The sequence below is a fragment of the Hermetia illucens genome, chromosome 4, assembly GCF_905115235.1.
Source record: "Hermetia illucens chromosome 4, iHerIll2.2.curated.20191125, whole genome shotgun sequence".
In the NCBI taxonomy this organism is placed as follows: Eukaryota; Metazoa; Arthropoda; class Insecta; order Diptera; family Stratiomyidae; genus Hermetia; species Hermetia illucens.
This window is the reverse complement of record NC_051852.1, coordinates 89809399-89832973: the sequence shown is the minus strand read 5'-3', so window position 1 is coordinate 89832973 and position 23575 is coordinate 89809399. Positions and strand designations below refer to the sequence as shown.

At 41.7% G+C, this 23575-nt stretch overlaps 1 pseudogene; it reads right to left on the bottom strand.

Annotated features, from left to right (window-relative positions):
• Positions 1 to 23575, bottom strand: part of LOC119655748 — a 292229-nt pseudogene that overhangs the window by 106510 nt on the left and 162144 nt on the right.

Below are 23575 nucleotides of genomic sequence, written 5' to 3'. Positions count from 1 at the left end.
GTACCATGGGAACCGGGAAAGCCCCTCGACTCACATACTTCGGGTGAACTCCTGTTGTATGTGAATACAGCTCGGTTGTTTGCGGTTGGCCCCTTAGTGGGAGTTTCATGGTGGTTGTGGTTGTGCTCAAGCGAGAAGAGACCTTCGGGCCTCGGCGTGGTGTTGCGTTTCAACATGGATGCCGTTCTCCTTAGTTCGGTAGAGATTTTGGTAATTCTTGCATCCACCAGTTTGAATTCTAAGCCATGCACTTGGTATAGACTGGTACCGTTGTTGCTTGTCTCAGCGGGGCTCTGATTGTGGTCACAAAATCAATCCGTGCCTGAAGAGGACCGTAGGATTAAGTCTCCACGACAGGTACCTACGTTAAACACTCATGGGCTTAACTGTCAGCGCCACTGAAATCGAGAAAGCAATAAAACGAATGAAATCGGGGTAAGTATCAGGATCTCACGGCGCCAAATCTGAGCTCTGGCAAACAAATGGCTGGGACCTTAACGCTGTGCCTCAGTGAACTTTTAATCGGGTTATTCAGGAAGGTAAAACACCATCTGACTAGCAAGAAAGTGTCACAGTTCCAATATGGAAAACGAATGGTGATCCAGCAGAATGTTCAAATTACCGTCCGATCCGGTTAGTTTCCCACACCATGCATTCTTGATTTGTCAAGAACTGCGGAACTACTGCACGCTGCGCGGTTACTCATGGGGAAACACCATGAGAAGCATCACCCTCTTTACATTGCATTTGTGGATCTAGTGAAAGCATTTAAAAGTCTGCCGCACGAACTCATCTGGTGTACTCCACGACAACAGAAGAACTCGTGCGCTGGTTACAATTGCTCTACCATGAGCGTTCGTAATGTGGCAGGTGCATCAAAGCCACTTTGTGTCTCTGTTGGTATTCATCTAGGAAGCGTCCTCTCCTGTTAAGGACACTGCCACACGGGACATCCAACTCCCAGCGTCCAAAAATGATCTCGCGCAACTTGCCCAAAAAAGGAATGATCACCTTATGCAACACGGTTTCAGATTGAATCTGAATAAAACTGAGTTGTTGGCGACCGAAGCAGGTACTAACACTGTCAGCGGCAGTGACCTGTTCAGAACTGAGCGATTTAAATACCTGGAGTCAATGCTATTAGCTAATGAAGAACTACATTATGAAATTGCTTCACACATTAATGTACCCTAGATGAAGTGGCGTTCCACAACTGGAGTTTTTTGTGATCGGCGTATTAATGAACGTCTCAAATTTAAAATGCACTGGAATGTCGTGCGCCTTGTCGGTATCTATGGTTCTGGGTATTGACCGACTATAAGAGGAAATGAGCGGCGTTTTGGGGTAATGGAGACGAAGATGTTGCGTTGGACTAGTGGCGTGACACGTTTTGATCACATCCGAAATGAGGATATCCGCGATCGATATGGGGTTGCACCGATGGTGGAAAAATTGCGAGAGAGGCGTTTTCGATGATATGGTCACGTAATTCGCGCTAATGAGAATTCACTCACCAAGATTGGTTTGCACATCGAAGTTGGTGGTATGCGGCCAACGGTGGTTTGATATGCTGGATGGTGATTTGAAAGCTTCGCGATTGAATCCAGATTAGGCATTTGATAGAACCAATGGCAAAACTGATCATGATGAGCTGACTTGCGAAAGGGAAAATTGTCCACTCAGCTATCCGACTAGCTAAGCTAAATATTTATGTATTGCATAATAACATTTGCTATATGCCATTTTATTAATTGAGGAAGTCGTGATTTGTTTTACGGATCCAAACGGCGTAAAATAAGCGCCGATGGAGAAATGCTGTTCATCGATAATCCTTCAGAGAACGGCATGGTAGAGGCGTTCTTCATGACATCCAAGGCCAATAATTTCGAAGACTCTGATCTCCTGGGCGATAATAAGATGCTCCATGCAGAGACTCTAGCGCAGCGGGAGCAAATAGCGGAGCTGATTAGATCGGTCAGTGGATTAAGGGATTTAATGAAATCTCTAGAAAGCAAGCGATACATTCTACGAACGGACAACTATCTGAGCTGCACGCTCCAACAAGTACAGCGTCCAGCGTGTGCACCAGGGGACATTAAAAGCTGCATCATCCAAAATCAGATATAAACCGGTATGGAAATGCCACCCAATCTTTAAAACCCTAGCAGTCAAAACGGGGATAATATTGTATCTGTGTAAAATGAGTTGACCAATCTTCTTGTCTCGGACATGTTAAAATTTTAAGCACCAATGGACTTCACGACTGTGATGAGGGATTAATAATTTTCAGAAAGTCATTAAGTTTTTACATTTCCGCCATTCACCTCTAAAGAACGAATCGATTTTTTCTTTTGAAAAGAATTTAATTAGGATCAGAAGTAAATAATTTATTTCATGTTACGTGGAAACAGAATCATAACAGTCAGTATAAATCGACATATTCATAAAATGAAGTAAGTAGGACGTTATGAATTCCAGAAAATCAAATATAAATTGATATGTGCTCATTTGGTCAGATGTGAATGCAATCAAATGAATTCGTGTAGGAAAATATCGAAAAGATTTATTTATGAGATAAATAAATCTGGAAATCATAAACAAAAATAGCCTTTATTTTTTTTTCGTGTACTCTTTGTATGAGCTGTTATTTTTTGTATAATATTATTTAATAAGTCGGATGGAAAACAGGAGACCTGGATGAAAGCAACAAGAATAAATATAGCATATTATCTCAACCTTTAACAATAAACAATCACTGGAACAACAACACCACACTTGTTGCAACTCCAAACCTCCACAAACGGTTCGCTTGATTTTGGGAGCCAAACATCGCAGCCCACACGTTTACACTTGCGGGCATTTGTTGAGGTTAGGCAAATGTGTGGCTTCGGCATTGTACAATTCGCCAGACGATCCCAATGGCAAAACCTAACCAGTGAAAAAAAAGCAATGCGATTCTGAAATCAGTTTGAGCATATAGTAGAGAACTTATGGCTCCAAACAGTCAGTTCCTATTAACCATTATTTAAATAGTGCAAGCAAAAATATTAACAATTATCACCAAACACCGTGGTTTGTAAAACATCGAAATATACAAAAGGGAAGGTGAAGGTGAAGGTGAAATTTTGATATGCGAAAACCTATTGAAGCATCTGATCGTTGGAATGCGACTTCAATATATTCAATAGCTTCGGTTTGCGTAGTGGTATTCATGAAAGATTGTGTTATTATTATTTTAATAGGAATAAGTCTGGTGACAATTCGGATAATTACCTGTTTTTAAGGACAGTGGCAGATGTCGTGAATTTCAGGCTTCAAGACTGGCCCTAAATTAATTAGAATTGGAATTGTGCGAATATTTAGGTTTGTCAGCATCTAGGAACAGCTCAACTGAAATGTCTCTTCGACACCCGATTTACATTTCCCAGTGGTACCCCTGGATACCCATTAGGCAACCGTGGTGTGGCAAACGACCGTGGACGGCGTCCAAGCACACACCCAGGCGTCCCAATACGCCTGGCATGAATTTTGCGGATGTTACCGAAGAGAAAATTCGACAAGACATAAACAGCTCCAAGAATTGGAGGGGCCCAGATCTTGATTGGGTGCAGAACACGGTACAAAAAGTTCACTAGTATACATGGTCGGTTGCCACACAGCATAAATCAGGTCAATAGTGAGCCGGAGGAATTTCGATCCATCCGCACTGCAGGGATTACCTACCTTCTCCCTGAGAGGGATACGGTGCAGGACCCCGCAGACAGAAGACCGATTACTTACTTACCAATCCTCGACAAATTCATAACGCCCATTATTAGTGGAAGGGTCAAAGCGCACCTCGAGACCACCACATTTTGTCCGAGGAGCAGAAGAGCTGCCGAGTTGGGTCTAGTGGTTGCAAAGAGCAACTCATTATCGACTCGGTAGTTGTAATACAAGCAACAAGAGACCAAACAAACTGCTTTAGTTGCTATATCGGATATGCCAAGGCTTTCGGTAGCGTCCCGCATACCTGGTTAATCGATCACATCTACATCGCATTGATCGAAAACTAATAAACTTTTTGTCGACACTCATGGAAGGGTGCCATACCACTTTATCCGTATAAGGGCATCTTCAAGGGGGATTTGTTGAGGCCCCTTTGGTTGAACCTCCTTTTATGGCTACTGAATGATGCTAGAGAGTATCGTTTCGGAATAAACTATGGCCTACGTGCTAAGTGCGAACTAACACGCTTGATGTACTTAGGTGACATCAAGCTGTATGCTGGCACTGACGACCACTTTGGAAGTCTGTTGCGAATAGTTGACATGTTCAGCCGTGATATACAGATGGAATTTGGATAAGACAAGTGTCGAGTCCAAGCCATCTGAGTTGGTGATCTGAAGGATTCTCTGCTGTCAGAGTTCTTGTGACGTTTAAAGTTTGTACTGAAACCGCATATCAACCGATCTGGAAAACGTCCAGCGGTGGATACGGGCAACTACGTCCAAATCCCGAATGCATCACCCAAACTCTGCCGTGGGGCGGATGAGCCTGCCTCGTGACATCGGGGAAAGGGGCATAGTTGACGTGGTGACATAACATCATCGCCAAGTCGACTGGCTACGCGGTTGTTTTTACAGCAGGCGACTCCCTTACATGCGGCTATTTGTAAGACTGTAGACTGACCCAATTAACTTGAAGGATCGATCTTTCAATTCTCTGAGTGGGGTGTCGGACTAAGAGCGGATCGATGAATGGAAGTCGAAGGCAATGCACGGTAAACACGTGAATTGCCTTTGGCAGCCATTATTCGACTTGCATTTGTCAAACAGATGGCTGTGTGATGCGCAGCTCTTTGTGCCATTCCGGACGCTTGATAGTTCTGCCTGCAGCTTCTGTTAGGACCGGCAAGTTCGAACTGATCGCCATATTACCCGCAACAAGCCTGACGTACTGTTAGTTGACAAGACGGGTCGCTCTGCGTATATTATTGATGTTACTATTCCCCCTGATAGCAATATTGAACGGAAATACGTGAAGAAGGTGAACTATGAGCCATTGGCTCGGGAAATCTAAGAAATTTGGTCTCTCGAGCGGGCGGCTGTAGTTCCTATAATATTGTCAGCTACAGGTATTGCATCAAAATCCCTCACGGCTTGCCTTGATGTTCAGGGACACTCACACAGCCTGGTTCAAACCATGCAGAAATATACCATTTTCTACATGCGTAATCAATGTTACGGGGAGTTCTCGACGGATGGACCTACCACCAGACACTACCACCAGCGCCCCTTTATAATTTAAATAGGTAGAATCGTCCAAGCCAGTGTTAGGTAAAATCTGGCATCTGCCGAGATTGTGACAACTAGGAAAATAATAATGACCGTTGGCACCACAAGCCCATTGGACCAGCGCCTTGAAGGGTGTTAGAGCACTTCATTCAAGACCGTAGCGGTGCACTACAAGGTTACAGTACCCTGGCAATGTGATCAGATCAGCATTGCGCTCGCCCGAGATTATTACTCTGATTTTACTCAAGTACTCACTCACAGCTGAGTCGACTGGTACCCGACGTCAAATCACGATACAAATTCCACTGACACCAATGAGATTTGAACCGCGATAGCTTTGTGTTCTAGCCACTCAGCTATCCGGACACTAAGTCACAGAGAATCCAGCTCAAGTTATCATAAATGGATGAGACGCACATATTTAAGTATGACAGTCGCTGCTAACTCAAAATACACATCCAAAGAAAGAAGAGCGGGTTAAATGCCAGATAAAGGCAGATATATTGGGCGTTGGGTGGAAATTCCTAACCAAGTCTGACAACAACTGAGCGCGGATTTCATAGTAGTAGCTGATATCGGTTGTGATTTTCGACCCTAGAAAGGAGAAATTATCAACGGTCTCGAAGTCTCCTATCATTATTCTTCTCGTTTGACCTGTACGATTTGATGTTGTTTTTTGGTTGGTTTTTGGCACAGACGTTGTCACCATATATAATATTTTGTCTTGCCTTCATTGATGTTGCCGTCATCGCTGAAAACAATTTGTACACCTCGGGTCGTTCTTCCCATGATGTCGATATCGTCAGCATAAGTCAGTAGTTGGGCGGACTTGAAGAGGATCGTGCCCCTCGCATTTACGTCAGAATCACGGATCACTTTTTTTCAAGGGCAGTTTAATGAGGACGCATAATAGGGCATCCTCTTGCCTTAGACCGTTGTTGATGGCGAATGGTCTCGAGAGTGATCCTGTTGCTTTTATCTAGCCTCGCATATTAGTCAGGGCCGGCCTATTATATTAATAATAGTCTTACTATATTTTAGAAAATAACCCGAAACCCCCTTTAAATACATGGAAAGGCATGGTTCATTAGATTTGCAAGTACCTGACGACAGTCCAAAACCTGTGTTTTGGTATAGATGCACCAGGAGGTAACTCCATTCCCGTGATTGATAAAATTCTATTCGTTTGACCTTCCCCACGCGCCAGTTTCATTACAATATGTTACTATGAGAAAAGTGTAGACCCTTCCCCAGTCCAGCATGTGAAGAATCCTATTAATCAATCGGCTTAGCAGATAGGTCATAGTCGAAGAAGTTGGGCTGATTAATCGCAAAACTTCAATCATTTAAACATCTCGCCAGATGGTTGGAGTATAATCATGTGGAAAACACCTGCTAGAGATGCGCGACCCTTGCATCTTCTCAATATACAAGACATATGTGCACTCTATTGGCAAGACCGGAAAGATGCTCTTATAGTTAGCAGATTCATATCTGTGGAACGAGTTAAATGTATGTTTAGCCCGTTCGAATGGCAAGATTTTACATGCCAAGAACCTGCATCTGGACTGGGGACTGTGCGCGAACTTTCCATCTGGAAGTGTACTTTGAGAAGATAGTTTGCTGTACCTGTATATTTCAGTGTCTTTATCCTTTGGGCAGGAACTACAACTCAGTGGTTGACTCAGGTAAAGCCGGGTCCACCCAGTAGCAGCTTAGCGCGTCCAGTCTGGACCCGGCGTAAGGCTTTGTTTTCAGGAGCGCGTATTTCAGGGTCACGTCAACCACACCCACGCGCCAGCGCTGTAGATTTACTATATATGCCTCATAGTTTTGATATCCAGAGTCATTTAGCGAATGTCTTTGACTCGGTAGATGTTATTAGTGTACTTAAGGATGTTTAACGAAAGATGCCGTGTCTTACTGAATCACTCCACGCTCTCGGCGCCTACAATGAGACAAAATATTTTCGATGGCAAGATGGATTCGTGGGGGAATTTGCTTTGTACTTCAATTTGTCTATGACTACTGTACTACCGACAACAGCAACAGCACTTCAGTGCTGTTGCTGTTGTCGGTAGTACAGAAATTGAAGTGAGGTATTAGCAGCGCTAGATTGACATTCGGTATTCCACCCATCAAGATGTCCATTTGGAACTACTATTACTTCTAAAAAAGCATTCAATTAAGGCTGCTCTGTACTCTTATGCAAAAGCAGCACATGGAAAGTGGTCGCTATTGGTACGCAATAGCACTAACTAACTCGTTGTAAAATACCCTATCCATTTAGAAACTCAAAGAGCTTCAGCTGGAAGAAGCCAAACGCAAATTTTCTGGTATTCGAAATGGTAACACGCAATGGTTTAGTCCAGAACTGCCTTTGAAAGTCAATTGCCTTGCGAAGCACAGCCTCCTCCGCGAAGAATCTGTCCAATTTCAAGAAGCTGAAAGGTGTTCAGCATATGCCACAGGAACACACACGCAGTCATTGAACGTTTGCGTAGAAGTGCAAGTCGATCTTCAAGATTTTCAGAACAGAACATCGGGGAGTCTGCAGGATTCAGTAAGAATCTGCCCAAGAAATATAGCAGCCCATTCATTTTTAAGAGTCTGAAAACTCGTGTACGGAACCTTGTGGTTTGGGACTGTGGGACTACTATTCTGTATCCATTTTACGCCAGCAAGGAGGACATTAAATCAGAGGTTATGGTGCCTTAGTCGTACAATTATCGAACATAAAGTCTATAAACTGTTTCTACACATGTAAGTCCTCAGGCCCAGATGGCGCAGAGACCACAAGAAAGAACTGCGCTGTGTTTGCAGAGACCGACTGGAGCTCTATTTCGTTTGAATATATATCACTTTCCTGGAGACGCCCGGAAACGGACCGGCACGCCCACTAGTCCGCCACTAGTCGCTTCCTTCGTGTTGAAGATCCTAGAATGTGTCTTGGGCATCCATTTAAGGATGATAATTCAGGCTTTGCCCAGCCACCAAAACTCAGCACGCCTACTTCTAAGGAAAAACGTCGGAAACCGGTCTTTTTTGAGGCAATTAGCACGGTGTACTACAAGCAACAACAACCTTAGCTACCTGCTTTGATGAGGGGAAATATTCAAAACGTGAGTTGGCGACGCACCAACCACAATTGGATAGTATCAATGCTAATAACCAGATTAATCCAATCTGATTGGAGGTATAGTAGGGACGTCATGGACTTGATGGCATCTATCTGGTTGATACATGGATCCTAAGTTAAATTGGAGACTAAACATAGAAGAGTGAGGTTCGGCTCAGTCGGCTACGATAGCAACAGGTCCTGTCCAAGGAAGACCGAACATAGTTGTCTGGACGTGCATAGCCGTGGTTCACCCCATCCTAATGTACGGTTCTATTGTCTAGCGGCTGACGTTGAACAAGAAATGAGAAGAGTCTTATAGGATTCAAAGAATTGCGTGTACAGGAGCTACAGGTGCTCTGCAGTCCTACCCGGCAGATATCCGAAATGTCCTCAACACGTTTTCATTATAGGTCAACACATGAAATACGCCATATCATGAAGTGCTGTTAGACGTGATTGCGGATGTTGGAGAACGAAGCCGATAGTAACATGCAAGGTAAAATACCTCGTCAATTCTGAACATTCTTAACTGATTACATTACAGGGAAGCCGAGCTTCGCGAGAAATTTTATAGTGGACTTTCAAACCAGGGAAGAGTAGAAGACTGACGATGTGTTGTAAGGTTATGGCGCACTATCCTTTCCGGACGGATTAAAGATGACCAGTGAAACTATTCTGAAGACAGCCAGGCGGCCATTAAAATTTTGTATTGGCTGCCGACATCCTCCTGGGTGATGGAACACTGCAGAGGCGGTTTGGGAGGCGTGTTCAAAGTCGCTCTTCTTAAAGTTTCTAGTCATAGGACTATTGAGGGAAATGAGCAGGGCGACGAACTGATCAGTTGGGGCTTTGCTCTTCATAGTCTTCCGATGGGCGCAGTCATCGTCGCTCTACTAAACAGCCGCTAACTTTAGACGGCGAAAGTTCACCACCTGTGCTAAGCTAAGCAAGATTTGCTGCCCTTTCCACACCAGTCACGGTATTAGAAATTCGTGGCATTAAAACGGCGCACCACAGCGCTAGTTGGCATTCTCGTTTATAAAGAGCGACAATTCAATTGCTGCCTATGCTATTCTTATCCCAGAGCAGTCGATGGGTCAACCTACACCTATATGGTGCAGAATTGTGAAAGGGGAGCGCAGAGTTTTCGATCAATGCTAGAGGGAACCTTAATATCAGCGAACTGGCAATGAAGACATGCAGGTGTAGTTAATGCACTATGCTATATTCAGAGGTCACTGACAATAATATTGATGAAGTGACGGCCGGATGTCAGGAAGTTTAGTAAATAACGGCGGAAACTTAAATGAGCTACCTGTTCCCTTGGATGACGGCCTATTTGCAGAGGACATCGAAGAAATCCCTCCATGAAGGTGTATTGATTAAAGCAGAAGAGGAGCAATGGGGATCCGCTCAACTTTCAAACATATATATTATATTCAATTTTGGTTTCTCGATTCAATTTATGATAGAATCTTATATCTAGACTTCTTAGAGCATGCAAATATTTTGATATTAAATGTTAATCTTTCTACTCATAGCGATTCAAGTAGATGGATTTCACCGTGAAACATATTCAAACTTTTCACCTCGTTTTGTGTTTCCGTCTTTTATTTTTAATTGAATACCTTTTGACTATATTATAATAAATGAGTTGCCTTCATTCAAACAATAGTTAGTTCTTCGTTTTCTAGCCCCAAATTTCACCGAGTTCTACATAATAATAATTAACAAGAGAACTGTAAAATGTACTTTCCGAGGGCTTTCCAGGATACTTCCTGTGGATGTTTTCCATATTGTTATGTTACCTTGAATTTACTCGGAATATAATTAACGTGGACAAGGGCAGAATAAGGCGAGGAGTTAAAAATACAACAGTTTACAAAAAACGCCTCACCGAGTTAATTTGGTGATACTGACAGATTTTCCACGTTGCAAAATACAAACTTTGAGTAATTACCGTCGCCTTAGCCGTGGTTCTAGTTTTTATGGATGTCCTGTTTCTATTTTCTATGACCCTTTCGGCTAAACTTGTTTCTACTGTTGGTAATTAAGGAAAAAATATACAACGGCGGATCCATTTTCAAAGCCTTTTTTGCGTCCTTTGTGCTTTCCATTAACATGACAATTTCATTAGAGTTTTTATGTTGATGTCTTTATTATGTTGGCGTTTTGAAAGCAGAGTTCTGTTGAGAGCATTTTTACAGAATATTTTTTGTTGAAAACAGAATAAACCATGTTAGGAAAACCCAAGGCAAGATGAGTAATGATCAACATAATTAAAGCTTTCAGTCATTTTGCCTGAGCAAGTCGCAATATAAAAATTGATAACTGAAACATGAAGAAAACTTTCCATCCTTGTGTAGAGGGTAGGAAATCCAAAAGGAAGTCAAGTTTGAAATATATTCCTAACATAATGCTGAAGGATACTTACATAGAACGTTCACGTAGATCTCCTTCTTGTCTGGTTGGCCAACTCTGTTATCTGCTATGCATTGGTAACTTCCAACAGTGTGACGATCCGCATGCATCATTTCTAGGACATCTGAGGTGACGTTGGGTTCCCCATTTGGCATAACGTTATTCTGAAATTGACATGATGATAAGATTTTAAATTACTGCTGAAATTTAGAGGAATTTTATTTAAAAAAACACGTTAATTGCAGGGAGCTTTTGAAACAGCTCATCTGCTCATAGTTTTAAACCGGGACGATAGCTAGTACCTAAGCTGAAGCTTATGGATTTTCTACTATAAAGCTGTAAAAGTATATTTAGATCTTTGTGGTACTAGAAAACGCATTCTCCTTTCACTTTGGCGGCGATGTGCTTTTATTTATTTATGGAAAACTAGGTGGTATCAGCCGTGAGTCCAGTGTTACTGACGGATTGCTGCTGATGGCTACGCAAAGTGCACTTTCCTGACTTATAAGTCGGTTTCTTACAGGATTTTTGTTGCGAGGATACTTTCAGAGAGCAATCACACCCAGTTCAGGAAACGTTTCCTGAAAATCATATTGTGATCTGAATGGTAAGTAGAACTCTGACAACACCGTAATCAGACAAAACAAGATCTTGGCGGCCGTAACGATAATGGTGGGAGGTTTGTGGATTTCTGCAGCTTTAACTGTCTCGTCATTGGTTTACATTTTTTGAAGACAGAGCTTCCATAAAGTCGGTTGGGTTTTAAATGACCGACAGAGGTTGACCTGCTGCACTATGTACACTGGCTACTCATTTTTAAGGTTTTGTGAAAAACAAAACCTTATTATGATAAAATCGGTTTACTGTCTGTCTGTCTGTCTTTTTTGTTTTGTTTTTGAGGAGGTGGAAATCTTAAAAAAACGCTGGTCTGGACACACTAGTGTCCGCGACTCCCTCCCTGCCCTGCGGAACCACCCTAAGGTATTACATCACGGGGCGGAGTCAGCGCATTCTAGCTTAATTACCTTTCTTCTATACGCGGCGTACGTGACCCCGTTTTTCCCCAAATATAGTCATGTGGGGTATCGAATGAAAGGTCTCGGTTAGTGCTTTCCGAAGCTGGTCTTAGTTTTGATTTTTACTGAAAAGGCGGGGAGTTCGGGGGTGGAAGGTGATTGTTTATTTAACGTGGCCGTTCTTAGAAACTGCCCAACCGAAAAATCAGAAAAAAATCAAATGGCTGCCACTATATGGTGGCTAGGCTCCGAAATACCTTCCATATCGATATTCCTCCAAATAAAGTTAATAATAGTATATTACTATAATTTTCAGTAATTGGCTGCAGGACCCCCTTTAAGTTCATCCTAGCACCACGAAATTCAATGCAACCATATAGGCTATGACATAGAGCTAGATCCTACCAAGTTTTGTGGAAATCGCACTATTACTAACAAAGGTGGTTAATTGATAGGAGGGCCTGCCATCGAAGTAATAACTGTAAAATAGTGAACAACCTATTTTACAATTATAAGAGAAGACATCTCAAACTTTGTATAGTTTTATATTTGTTTAAGGAGTTAAGGGGTCATGTTCCTGTCCTGTTAGTCTGGACCAATGGAAACGTAATTCATTCCCCACTTTTTGTCGCACAATTCCCTCTTCTTAAACTAAGTATCAGCGTTACCGAAGTGGTTCCCACAAGGTGATCTCTCCTTTCAATAGGCGCAAAATAAAAAACCCGCGTTGTTCAGGCCTAAAACTTGGCTGAAGCTACTTTTTTATTGTTTATATTCGAAGAATGGTAGACTTACATTGAGCGATTTCATTTATATTGACGATATAACATCATAGGCCAAGGATGAGGGCAAATTTCGCTCCATGCTGGATTTCACCATCTAATTCAGTAGGAATATCGGTATGCAATTGCAACAGAAATTCTTCTTTTGCTTCAGCCTTCGTCCCGATCATAAACGTGATCGGCTCATCGTGATCGGTTTCGCCATTTTATTTTATCACTTGTTATCGGTTTCGCTATTTTATTTTATCAATTGCCTGATCTGGACGCAATTGCGAAACTTTTAAATCCCCATTCAGCATATCAAGTCATTGTTGTTTCGACCGGCTTGGTTCACAGTTATTTCAACGTTTTCACGAATACGTTTGTCAAGAATGCGTTCAAAAATTTTCATGATATGGAAAAGTAACCGGAAGGGACGATAATTTGAACATTACCTTTCTTGTTCCATATTGGAACTGTGATACTTTCCTGCTAGTCAGATGGTATTTTATCTTCCTGAATGACTGAATTAAAGAATTCACTGAGGCACAGTTTTAGGTCCCAGCTATTCGCTTTCCAGAGCTCAGATGTGATGTCGTCAGGTCAGGTTGCTTTCCCCGATTTGCTTTCTCGGCTTCAATTCCGCTAACATGTTCGCGCAACTGCACCAAATATCGGCAATGATTGTGGAAGTGGAGGATGAACAAATTTTTCAGTTGAAATCCGCTTGAAATATTCTCACCATCTATGCGATGCGGCTCGACGGACGGTAAACAAACTACCGTTGTTGTCATTAACGCAACAGTAGTGTCCGATATCTTGTGTACGTTCATTTCGGCTTTTAGCAAGTCGAAACAGATCTTTTCGCCATCCCGAGTGTGTTTTATTGTAAAAATCCTTGTAATGGACCGCTCGGGTGACAGTGATCGCTTTTGTTGCCAATTTTCGATCGTGTTGTCCTCGAAAAACTTGTGATTGAGGCGTTTCTCTTCAAGGGCCTTCATTTGAATATTGTCATTCCAAAGATAAATGTCTCGGTTGATTTACCGCTTACCTGGCGTGGTGACCCCGAGAATTGCAGAGGCCGTTTCGTCGATCGTGCCTTCAATTTGGTTCCACAGTTCTTCCACATTCGTAATGCTTGGTAATAGTCTAAGCGAAATCATTTATTCTTTCTACACACGAAACCGCCACCATTTCATGCGCGGCGGGGCAGTGAGTTCCTGACGCTGTTTTATCGATGGGTAGATTCGCAGGGCGGCAACCAACGGCCCATGTTGAGATGCCACGGTCGTATAGGGGACGGCTTTGCAATCAGTGAGGGTGGTAAAACCTCGGCGTCTTATGAGAATATAGTCGGTTTGCGTTTTACTATTCCACTATAAATGTAGGAAGATGAGACAATCGTTTGATGAATCATGAATTCATAATTACTCATTGCGCGTTCCAAACCCTTTTACCTCATGGCACCTGTTACCGTCTATCTTTTCACTCACTTGACCATTAAGGTCGCCGGCAATGATAGTATAGCCGTCAGCGGGCACGTCGCAGCTCTTTTCCCAGAAGGCATCTTTCTCATCAGGTCGACCGGTCTGTGGTGCGCACGCGGTGAAGAAGTGAAGAGTACGATCAGCTAATATAATGGTGAGCTTCATCAGCCGCTCATCAAATCATTCAACTTCTTTAATGGTGTTACGGAAACTCTCTGAGATGGCAAGGCCAACACCGTATTGAGTGTGTGGGCTACCAAAATAGAGAAGTTTATAGCCATTTTTACCGCATTTGCGTTCAGTTTCGCAGCTTTTGGCACCAGACTATCGGGTTTCTTGCAGAGCGCAGATATCAATGCACTTTTTCCGAAGGAGACACGTATTTATTTTGCTCGGATTCACTTACTTACTTCCTAACGGCCTTCATGCGTCAAGAAACTTTATTACTTTATTTACAGTATAAGGAATAATACCTAGTTCTTTTCTTAATGATCTAGTGTAAATTGCAAGAGGAATTCAGGTACGCCTGGATCTTGTGCGGCCATTCCCGTCGTTCTAACACACTTTCATTTTAATAACGTGGTGTGGAATAAAGAAGAGTGAAAGTCTGCCAACAAAATCATAAAAACAGCTGTGGCAAACAACAACATGCATAATAGGCAATGGATTTGGCGAAAAGTTAGCAGCCACGATCCCACGTTATCAGGAAGACTTGAAAATATTGGGCTTCAAAAAGTGTATTTTTTCATTATTTTCTTTTATGTGAGAGTTTAGACTTCCGTTATAATGGATAATGGAATGTCTTTTTAGAACTCGAAAAAAAGCAAATGGGACTCCATGTGAAAAGGGAATGTACTTCAAAAGATGTTAGATATGTATACAGAAAAACCCTTTCTCTGAGGGCAAAAAAATATTGTTGTCAGGAATTGGTGTCGATCCCTGCGATGAATGGTTAAGTAATAATGAACTCTTTCGGGAAATAGAACCATTCCCTAATACAACTCAGAATGCCCTAGTCAACGCTAAAATTGGAAAGAGCTCATATGATAAAACTAAAATAGGCAACAGAACTGGGAGCGAATCCCGGGCACGATCTATCAGTCTCGGTGTACAATAAACTTTTATGCCAAAAGTATCTACGGAGGAAGTACAAATATATTGAAATCCATATTTCGTATGACAGCCAAGCAGTAGTTAAAGCTAACGCATCATCCCAAACCAGATTTAAACTGATATGGGAATGACCCCCAAAAATGAGATAACAGACACGAAAATGCCGTATGGCAATAAGAAAGTGGAAGAACTTGCGAGAAAGGAGTATCCCAAACACAATTTCAGGGACCAAAGCCTATGTTCAGAATCAGCAAAGCCGCAACTAAACTATGAAGACTGGGAGCTCAAGCAAATAGCCCATAGGTATAAGCAAATTAGCAAAGCCGAAACTCTGAAACAACGCACAAAAAGGGGACATTGATATGACTCCAGCACCGCATTTCCTTTTCCAGGCGGACATGGACAGCAGCAGAAGTAACCGCCCTTCTCGCTGAGAGCACTGCAAGCGGAGCGTCTGTCCACATTGAACTAGGTCCGAATACCAAAAATAAGTTTACCTTCTGTGAGGTGTTCAGGGGCTATAGGTAGAGAAATGTCTAGTTTCTAGCCAAGAACCTACATGGTCTATGGAAATCCGAGATTTTGATTACCTTATAGAAAAGACGCTAGTGGAAAGGCCATCAACTGTGCCCAGAGGTAATCAATACATAAATACATACATGTTGTAGGCTCGGGGCGATGTCCAGTCTTTACGATGGTACTGGACGTGGCTAACATAATGCGCATCCTACAGATCACCATACATCGGAGTGCAACCGCCTACTAACTGCTGGGAAAATAAAAGTTAATCTAGTCCTCATCAGCCAATAATTCCGGCCGAATGAATTACCTTTTCTGTTACCGTTTTTCCACGATCAATTTAGCACCGAATGAGACAATTTCTGACCTTCAACGCAGGCCTGATCTCCTGAAGGACGAAGAGCAAATCTTGGTTACCGATGACTTTTATTTCAGGGCATTTGGCACATGCCTCACTTGATTTAAGAAGGAAATGGGAATGTCCTCAAGAACAAGGTAAACAATTTTAAAAACCCGATTCAACGCCATCCCGGCTACAATGGAAACACTCCCGACCTTCGCGTCAGAATCAGTGATTTCGTTCGGGTAGCGAGTAGTGAAAGGCTTTTCAACAATTCTATTTGAAGTGGTTAGCGCTATCTCTCGATGTGCGCGGAACAATGCGACGGTGCACATTGAGAGATTCGTCGAAGTTCTTGGTACAGGTAGAGACGTGCTGGAAGACAGTTCGGGGGGGGGGGGGGGTGGCGCGGAAGCTGACACCGTCGTAAATTTCGAAACGAATCTCATAATTCAACTTTCGGGCTCTTTAAGCTCAGGAAGGCATCCTGCCCTGACACACCCTCTATATATTGATGAACAGTGGAAATTGCCTTGAACTTTGCCGTTGGCCACAGCGTTTAAACGCCCGGGGGAATTATGCACGACAATGACGGAATACATACCTGGGCCTAGTCGACTAAGTGAATTCCTGGGGAGTTGGTTATGGACTCGCCACCAGAAAAATTGATGCTCCACGGAAGTCTTCTTGACTTGATGCCTAGCAGGGGGACCGTATTGTGTGGACATCATTCCCTGCATATCTCGCATGTGTTGATGACAGCAATGTAGAATATACCAATGATCGACCAATGTTCTCCTCGCAAGGGGAGAATTCCGCACGGCGGAATTTTATAAAATGGTGTTCCATAATTGACCAGACATATTACTCAGCGCATTAAACGTTTGTCTGAAGGAGGGTTATTTGCTGCTGGAAGGTGGAAAGTTTTGCCGTGATCAGAGAAGGGAAAGGAAATCCTCATCTGCCGTCTGCATACTGACTACACTGCATGATTGACGTGGCCAGGAAAGTGCAACAGTAGATTCGCTGAAGCGATACGTGCTGCCAGTGACTTACTTCCAAAGCAATTCTTTTTTTCGAACAGGGAGATCCATGGTTAATGCTGTCATGCAGGTCACGGGTGCGGTTCATCGAGCTGATGCACAGGTCGGTCTCGCGAGTAGTTCTCCACATAATGCTTGATGTCAGAAATATCTTGAATTCCATAGGATATTGGGCAAATATATTGGGCATACTAGAAAATTCATTCACGTGTCGGGCTATTTCTAATGGATATTGAGATATTATCTGAGGGATCGCTCGCTGCTCCATGAAATGCTAGACTCATAAGCCAGATGAGAATGAACATCAGGTTGGAGGTAATCCATCCCCTAAGGCTAGACTTCTGTAGCGCTTCTTACGGTAGTCAGTGTTAGCAGATATGCCAGAAGGTTAGGTAGATGATGTTGCGACACTTGTTGCCAGACGTACTAGTGACAAAGTAGACACTGAGCATTGATGCGACGGGGGAACGGATGGATGATCACAGCTGGTCCCGGTATCGCGTTGGAAGAACACAGAAGCTGTCCTGACTGAAAAGGAAATTGCGGTCCTGCATCTTATGTCAATTGGAGAGCTACTGGTGGACCCAAAATAAACGGTTAGGTACGTGGTATTGACGTTCGACTCGAAGATGAACTTTTTCAAGCAGTTCAAAGCAACAGAGAAAGAGGTTGCTGCTGGAGTTTTGGCTTTAATTCGCCTAATGGCAAAATATTGGGGGGTTCATTTACATTTAGCAGGAGACGCTTTCTGTCGATGCAATGTAGTCTGCTCTGCTCTATGGTGCGATGGGAAGATAGTATCCCGTGGTTTTGCGGAACACACCTTTTTTTCGTGTGGAACTTGGAATGGAATCCCTCCGGGCAACATTGTCAGAGAAATGCTGAGGAACGCCGAAAAATAGAACTATGAGTATATATTCGCCTTCTTCTCGTTGATAAGAAGATTGAGCTCGGCAAGTGTAGGACTGAATCGCAGATGCTGCTAAGAACTCCATTCTTCCTCTCTCCTCTCTTTGAAAAGGATTCCCTGACTTCTTAGAGGCGGGACGAATAAAAGGTCTAGCCCGAAGTAATGTCCCAAACGGTTCCAGGCTAATTCTCTGATGACGGCGAGGTGTTTTGTTGGTAGGCTAACAGAGGAGATACTTTCGATAGTGATAAAAGGAAATAAATCTCTGCACAGGAGGGACATTCCAGAGAAAGTAATGGTTGTTGACAAATCGACGTAATATCATGCGTTACTCCTAGGTAGAATCAAAGGAATATGAAGTTCAAAGCTTCACTGGACAGCACCTAAATATCAAGATAAACATAATTATCAAATATTATATGGTATGGAATGTTATTGAAAAGAAAAAAAAATCCAGGATATACTGCGTTCTGTAGAGGGAATGCGCAAAAGGCTTATAAGTAAGTTTAAGAAGCAGATGTCGATTTTATTCGGCTAGCCAATCTCATTGAAGTGAAGCCCACAGACTTGTTTCATCATGGATGCTTGAGTGGTAGTCGCTCATTCACACTAATGATCACTTCGCTTCACTCACTGCATATAAATTGAAATATACCAAGCTACAAAAACCGTACTAAAAAATGCATGACCAAAAAAATTATCCATCATCAATCTGAGGATTTATATTAAAATGCAAAGATACGAAGCCTGATTCACATCAGGATTTGTGATGCTGCATCTTATCATTGATAGGAAATATACACATATGTATGTACGTATGCTGAAAAACATTTGCTTACCTTCGCGTCCAAACAATCCTCGGTGGCGGATTTCCATTTGCTCTGCATTCCAATCGAATGGACGCCCCTTTGGAGACATCCACTCTAGTGTCAGGATGCATTTTATTGATTTTCGGTGGAACTAGGACTTCCAGTGTGTGAACTATTTCTTTTGGATCCATAGAACCAATCTGGCAGGCATAGTCCCCAGCATCCGACAGACGAACTTCTCTTATTTCTAAGTTATAACTACTCATATGTGGTTCGCTGGTTTGAGACTCGTGAGGTTGCATGAGACGTATCCTTGGATTTACGGTAACTTCACTGTTCCGGCGGTGAGTACGGCTATGTCTCGTTTCCAAGCGAGCACGTAATGTGCTGAGTGTTCTGAAAATATTGATTGATCAAATTGTTTGATTTTCTAATTAAGTTAAGAAGTAAATAAAGCTGAAGAGGATATATTGCCCTAAAATTTCCGCTAAGAATCCCTCAGTTAGCAAAAAATACTTTTTCGCTTCGTTACCAGCGATAATTCCAAAGACCGTGACCCAGACCCCATTTATTTTAGTTCCCAGCACTGGAGTTTGCTTTCGTTCAATATTTAGTTTATTTTTTCCAGTGTATATCTTGCGATCCGCTTAAGCAGTGAATTATGTAGATCTAGTTCAAAAGTATTAAAACCGGAAATCCAGCTGCAGGACATACCTGTTTCGTTAATTTTGCATGGGAGTACCACTGTTGAACCAACTGCTATACTGTACTTTTGCCCTAGTGTTACGAAATTCGGCAAAAATTTGTCCTCTTCAATGTAGTTTTCCGTGTAGCGAGAATGAGATTGTGTATCTGTAAAAAGAGAAAAAATGTGTTAGAAACGAATGTATTTTTCCTGTGGAAAAGCTGTAAACATGCCACCGCCACTATAAGTGACGATAGCTTGTGGTTACCCGGAACTGGAGAAAAAACCCTAAAAACAGTTCATTTGCGAATAATTGCATAAAATAGTAGTAGATGCTTGAGCATCTGGTATGGGCCGGGGTACGAGGATCAAGTCTCTGTGAGTGCTCCTTGTTAAGGAGAATAGGATATTCGGCGTTCCGGATGGAAATAAGTTTAATGGGAACAGTTGGTGTGAGCAGAAATGGATACTCTCCACTAGAAAAGCTATGAAGGCGTAGATAAGGGAATTAAATCGGAAGGAACCAAGGATATCAGACACGCACACACACGAAAAGGACTGTTGAATGCGGCTTCTGTGCATATAGGATGGAATGAGTTGAACATTTAATTAAAAAATTCTGTCAAAGGAAGTTATTTGCTCATTAAAAACAACTCTTTGCAATGATACGAAGCCACCGACGTGATATGTGACTTGTGTAGAATCAAGCGTGTTATACCCTCGTTAAAAAGGAGTATGTAAAGCAAAAAAAGTTGCTTTTCGGAGAAACTTAATTTAACTAAATGGATTTCCCGGGAAGGGGCTTGACGGTTTCGCGTTTATGAGAAGTTAAGTATTCATGTTCCTGTCGCCGTGTGATGTGGGTAACATGTGAGGCTTCAATTTGCATACGCATAAGTACGTAGCTAAGTATAGGTTCCCCGAAATGAATGCCTCAGTATCATCTAATTTAAATTAGTATACGTACTCAGATTTTCATAACGTAAACCCATCAAAGATTTCAATTTTCCGCTCCGTAGAATCTTTTCTGGGAAAAAAAACAGCAGAAGACTAAAAATCATCTTTGAATCTTTGGATACACCTATGAGCTTGGTAAACGGGTCCATTAAGCTCATTTCGTCGCAATAAAAGCGTGAAGAATTCCCTTATCATCTTTGCGCGTTCATTCTCATCGTCGAAAAGTATGTAAACCATTTCCGTAATTTTCCGAAACAATTTCCGTTTTCTCTCTCACATAAACTTCACAGTCGTCTGATTACAAAATTTATTCAATGTGTACACAGAGTGGTATGAAATTAGGAAAGGTAGACGAAAGTAACTCGTGTATAAGGATGAATTTCAAATAAGGAAATGCTTTTGAGATGGTGCGGAAGAAAGAAAACGGAGAATGAATAAGGTAGTATCATCTAAGTTGTGAAAGAAATTCTAAAAATCTGATTTAGGTAAATTATCCTTATTTCAGGATGACAGCATATCAAAGAGATTCACTCGAGCTAATAGTCTTTCATCTTCCTGGTTTTTTTTGTTTGGATAAGGATTGGGTGGAAATTTGAAGGATTGGATTAGATGCGGGATTACCGGAAGCTTGTTACTGAAAAGATTCGCGTAATTTGGAATATATATGATGCAGAATTAAGTTGATTGTGGCTTGTGTGTAATGACTTGATTTAAAGTGATGTTAATGTTAAGGAATTCTGGAAGTTTCCATGGAACTTTCTCCTTGGGTGATTTGATATTTCAGAAATGACAAAAACAGTTGTCTCTCACGGTGAATAATTAAACTTTGATAGAAATTCTTATAATTTGGCTAAAAGTCATCACTCCTTGCAGTAATCTTGGAGAAAATATTGATTTCTTGAGTATATTCTCAGTCCTTTTCAGAACATTTAAATGATATTTCTCGAAGGACCTTATCAAGTGTCAAATTAATCCAGTATAGGCTCTTTTAAAATTTTTATCGCAAACCCCTCTCACTTAAAATTTTCTGAAACCACTAAACCCTCTCCTTCTTCAAACTTTGTCCCATTTAGAATCTTGATCAGTTGCACTGTTCTGCTCGGTCATACCCCTGGTCTGGATGGAATCGAGGGGTGCTCAAATTTGGTCAGTCTTGTGATCCATGTTCTGAAAAGTGTTGGCGAGTGAGAAACATTTCATAACCCAGTTCAGTATTGATTGATAGCATTGATCCGACATAGTTAAATTGCTCAGTTCTCGCCAGGTTGCTGACAGTGATAGTGCTTACTTCTTTAAGGTCGGTATTCATAAATTGTGATTCAGCTTCAGACCGTATTGCATGAGGTGATTATTACACTTTTGGCCAAGTTGTTCGAGAAAATACTATCTGCATAAGAACATTTTACGTTCGGTGCAGCCGCAGAGCATACCAGATGATAGTATTCCGTGTTGCGTTCGACGTGTTTGCATTGACAGAATTCATGTCCGAACAAATAAACAGATTCTAATTTCACAACAACACACAAATTTCTTCTGAGTTGAGGATGACTTTAACAACAACTATTTTCAACTCCACGTAAGCCTCATTAGATATAGATCCAAGCTGAAACCTGTACTTGAATATTCTCTGAGATGAATCGAAGGAAGGATACCGTATCCTACGTCAAATATCGTAAACTTATCTGAGGTATCTGAGGTCTACGCATTCAATTTTGGTTATACACATAAGTTTCATGGGATCAAACTTGAAAGCTATTCAACATATGTTATGAAGTGGAGGCTTTTCGCGTACTTGCTGTTTGCGTGAATAGAATCATCTGGATTTGCTATCTTACAGTAGTCAATGCAGTACAAAAACGGACACTGAAGAAGTACACATGTTGTGTCCGAAACAAATGTGTCCACATTAAAAAAAAAGAACATAATAAATCTATAGTTAAACTGGAAGCTTTTCATTTTACTAGTTTTACTTAAAACGAACTAAAGAAAACGAAGGAACTACTTCTATAAAAAAGTTAGCCAATTTGCTTCCATTTTTCGCGACGATTGAAGACGTGATCTCTCGAGTTTCGAGTTTTCCCAGTCAGCATTCTTTTTATTTTGGTTTTTCCTTTTTAGTTTGTGATACTTATTTGAAAATAATCGATTTGGATGATAATTTGAGAATCCCCTCCACTCTAGCGTTCAATATAATTTCATGTTTAAGATTTTTAAGTTTGTCTGTTTTCTCACAAATGTTTTAGCCTTTGGCTCGAAATTTAGTGAAAGGGTTGAAATCGTGAACCATCAAGAATTCAACGAATTCTACGTTGAGTTCATGGATGGGCCACGATATATGCAAAAGGCAAGTGCAACTTTTTTTTTCTCCAAATATTGCCCTGGTGGGATATGAAATGTCTTGAATAGTACTTTCCGAAGCACTAAACTTAGCTTTGATATCAGTTGCCAAGTCCCGATATCTGCTCAAATAAGGTTACAGAAGTATTATATATTATCATATTTTGGAAAATTCATTGTGCGCCCATTTTAGCACTATTAAATCCACTATCTCAGAATGTAACATCATAATATAGGGTATAATTCTGGAAGGTATAGTGGAAATGCTTCTATTGATTAAGAAAGTGATGATTGTTCGAAGAAGCCTTTATAGAATGAAATTACTGGAATCTATTGCATAATATGCCGCTGAAGTAAATTGCCCGACACCTTAGTGGATGTGATTTAACATAAATGTTATGACTGTTGTGTTTGTCTGTTACGGAGGAGGGAACTTCACACAGATCAGCTTGACTTCATTCTTGCTGAAAGGTTTGGAGAGACTGGTGGAGCATCACATCGTGGAAACGCACTTAGGTCACAACCCACTTAGTGGAAACCAATATGCTTACCAACATGGAAAGTCCTGAGTGGCTGCTCTTCATTCTTTGGTCACAAGATAGAGGATGCAAATTTGAATGGTGAGTACGCGATGGAGGTGTTCGTGGACATTGAAGGAGCTTTTGACTGTGCGCCTTTTCAAAAACTTTGTGAGGGCCGCCAGAGCGCCATGGTGATGATGATGCTTTAATTAAGTGGATCCATGCCAAGCTAACGCAGAGATTGCTGTGCGTTGAG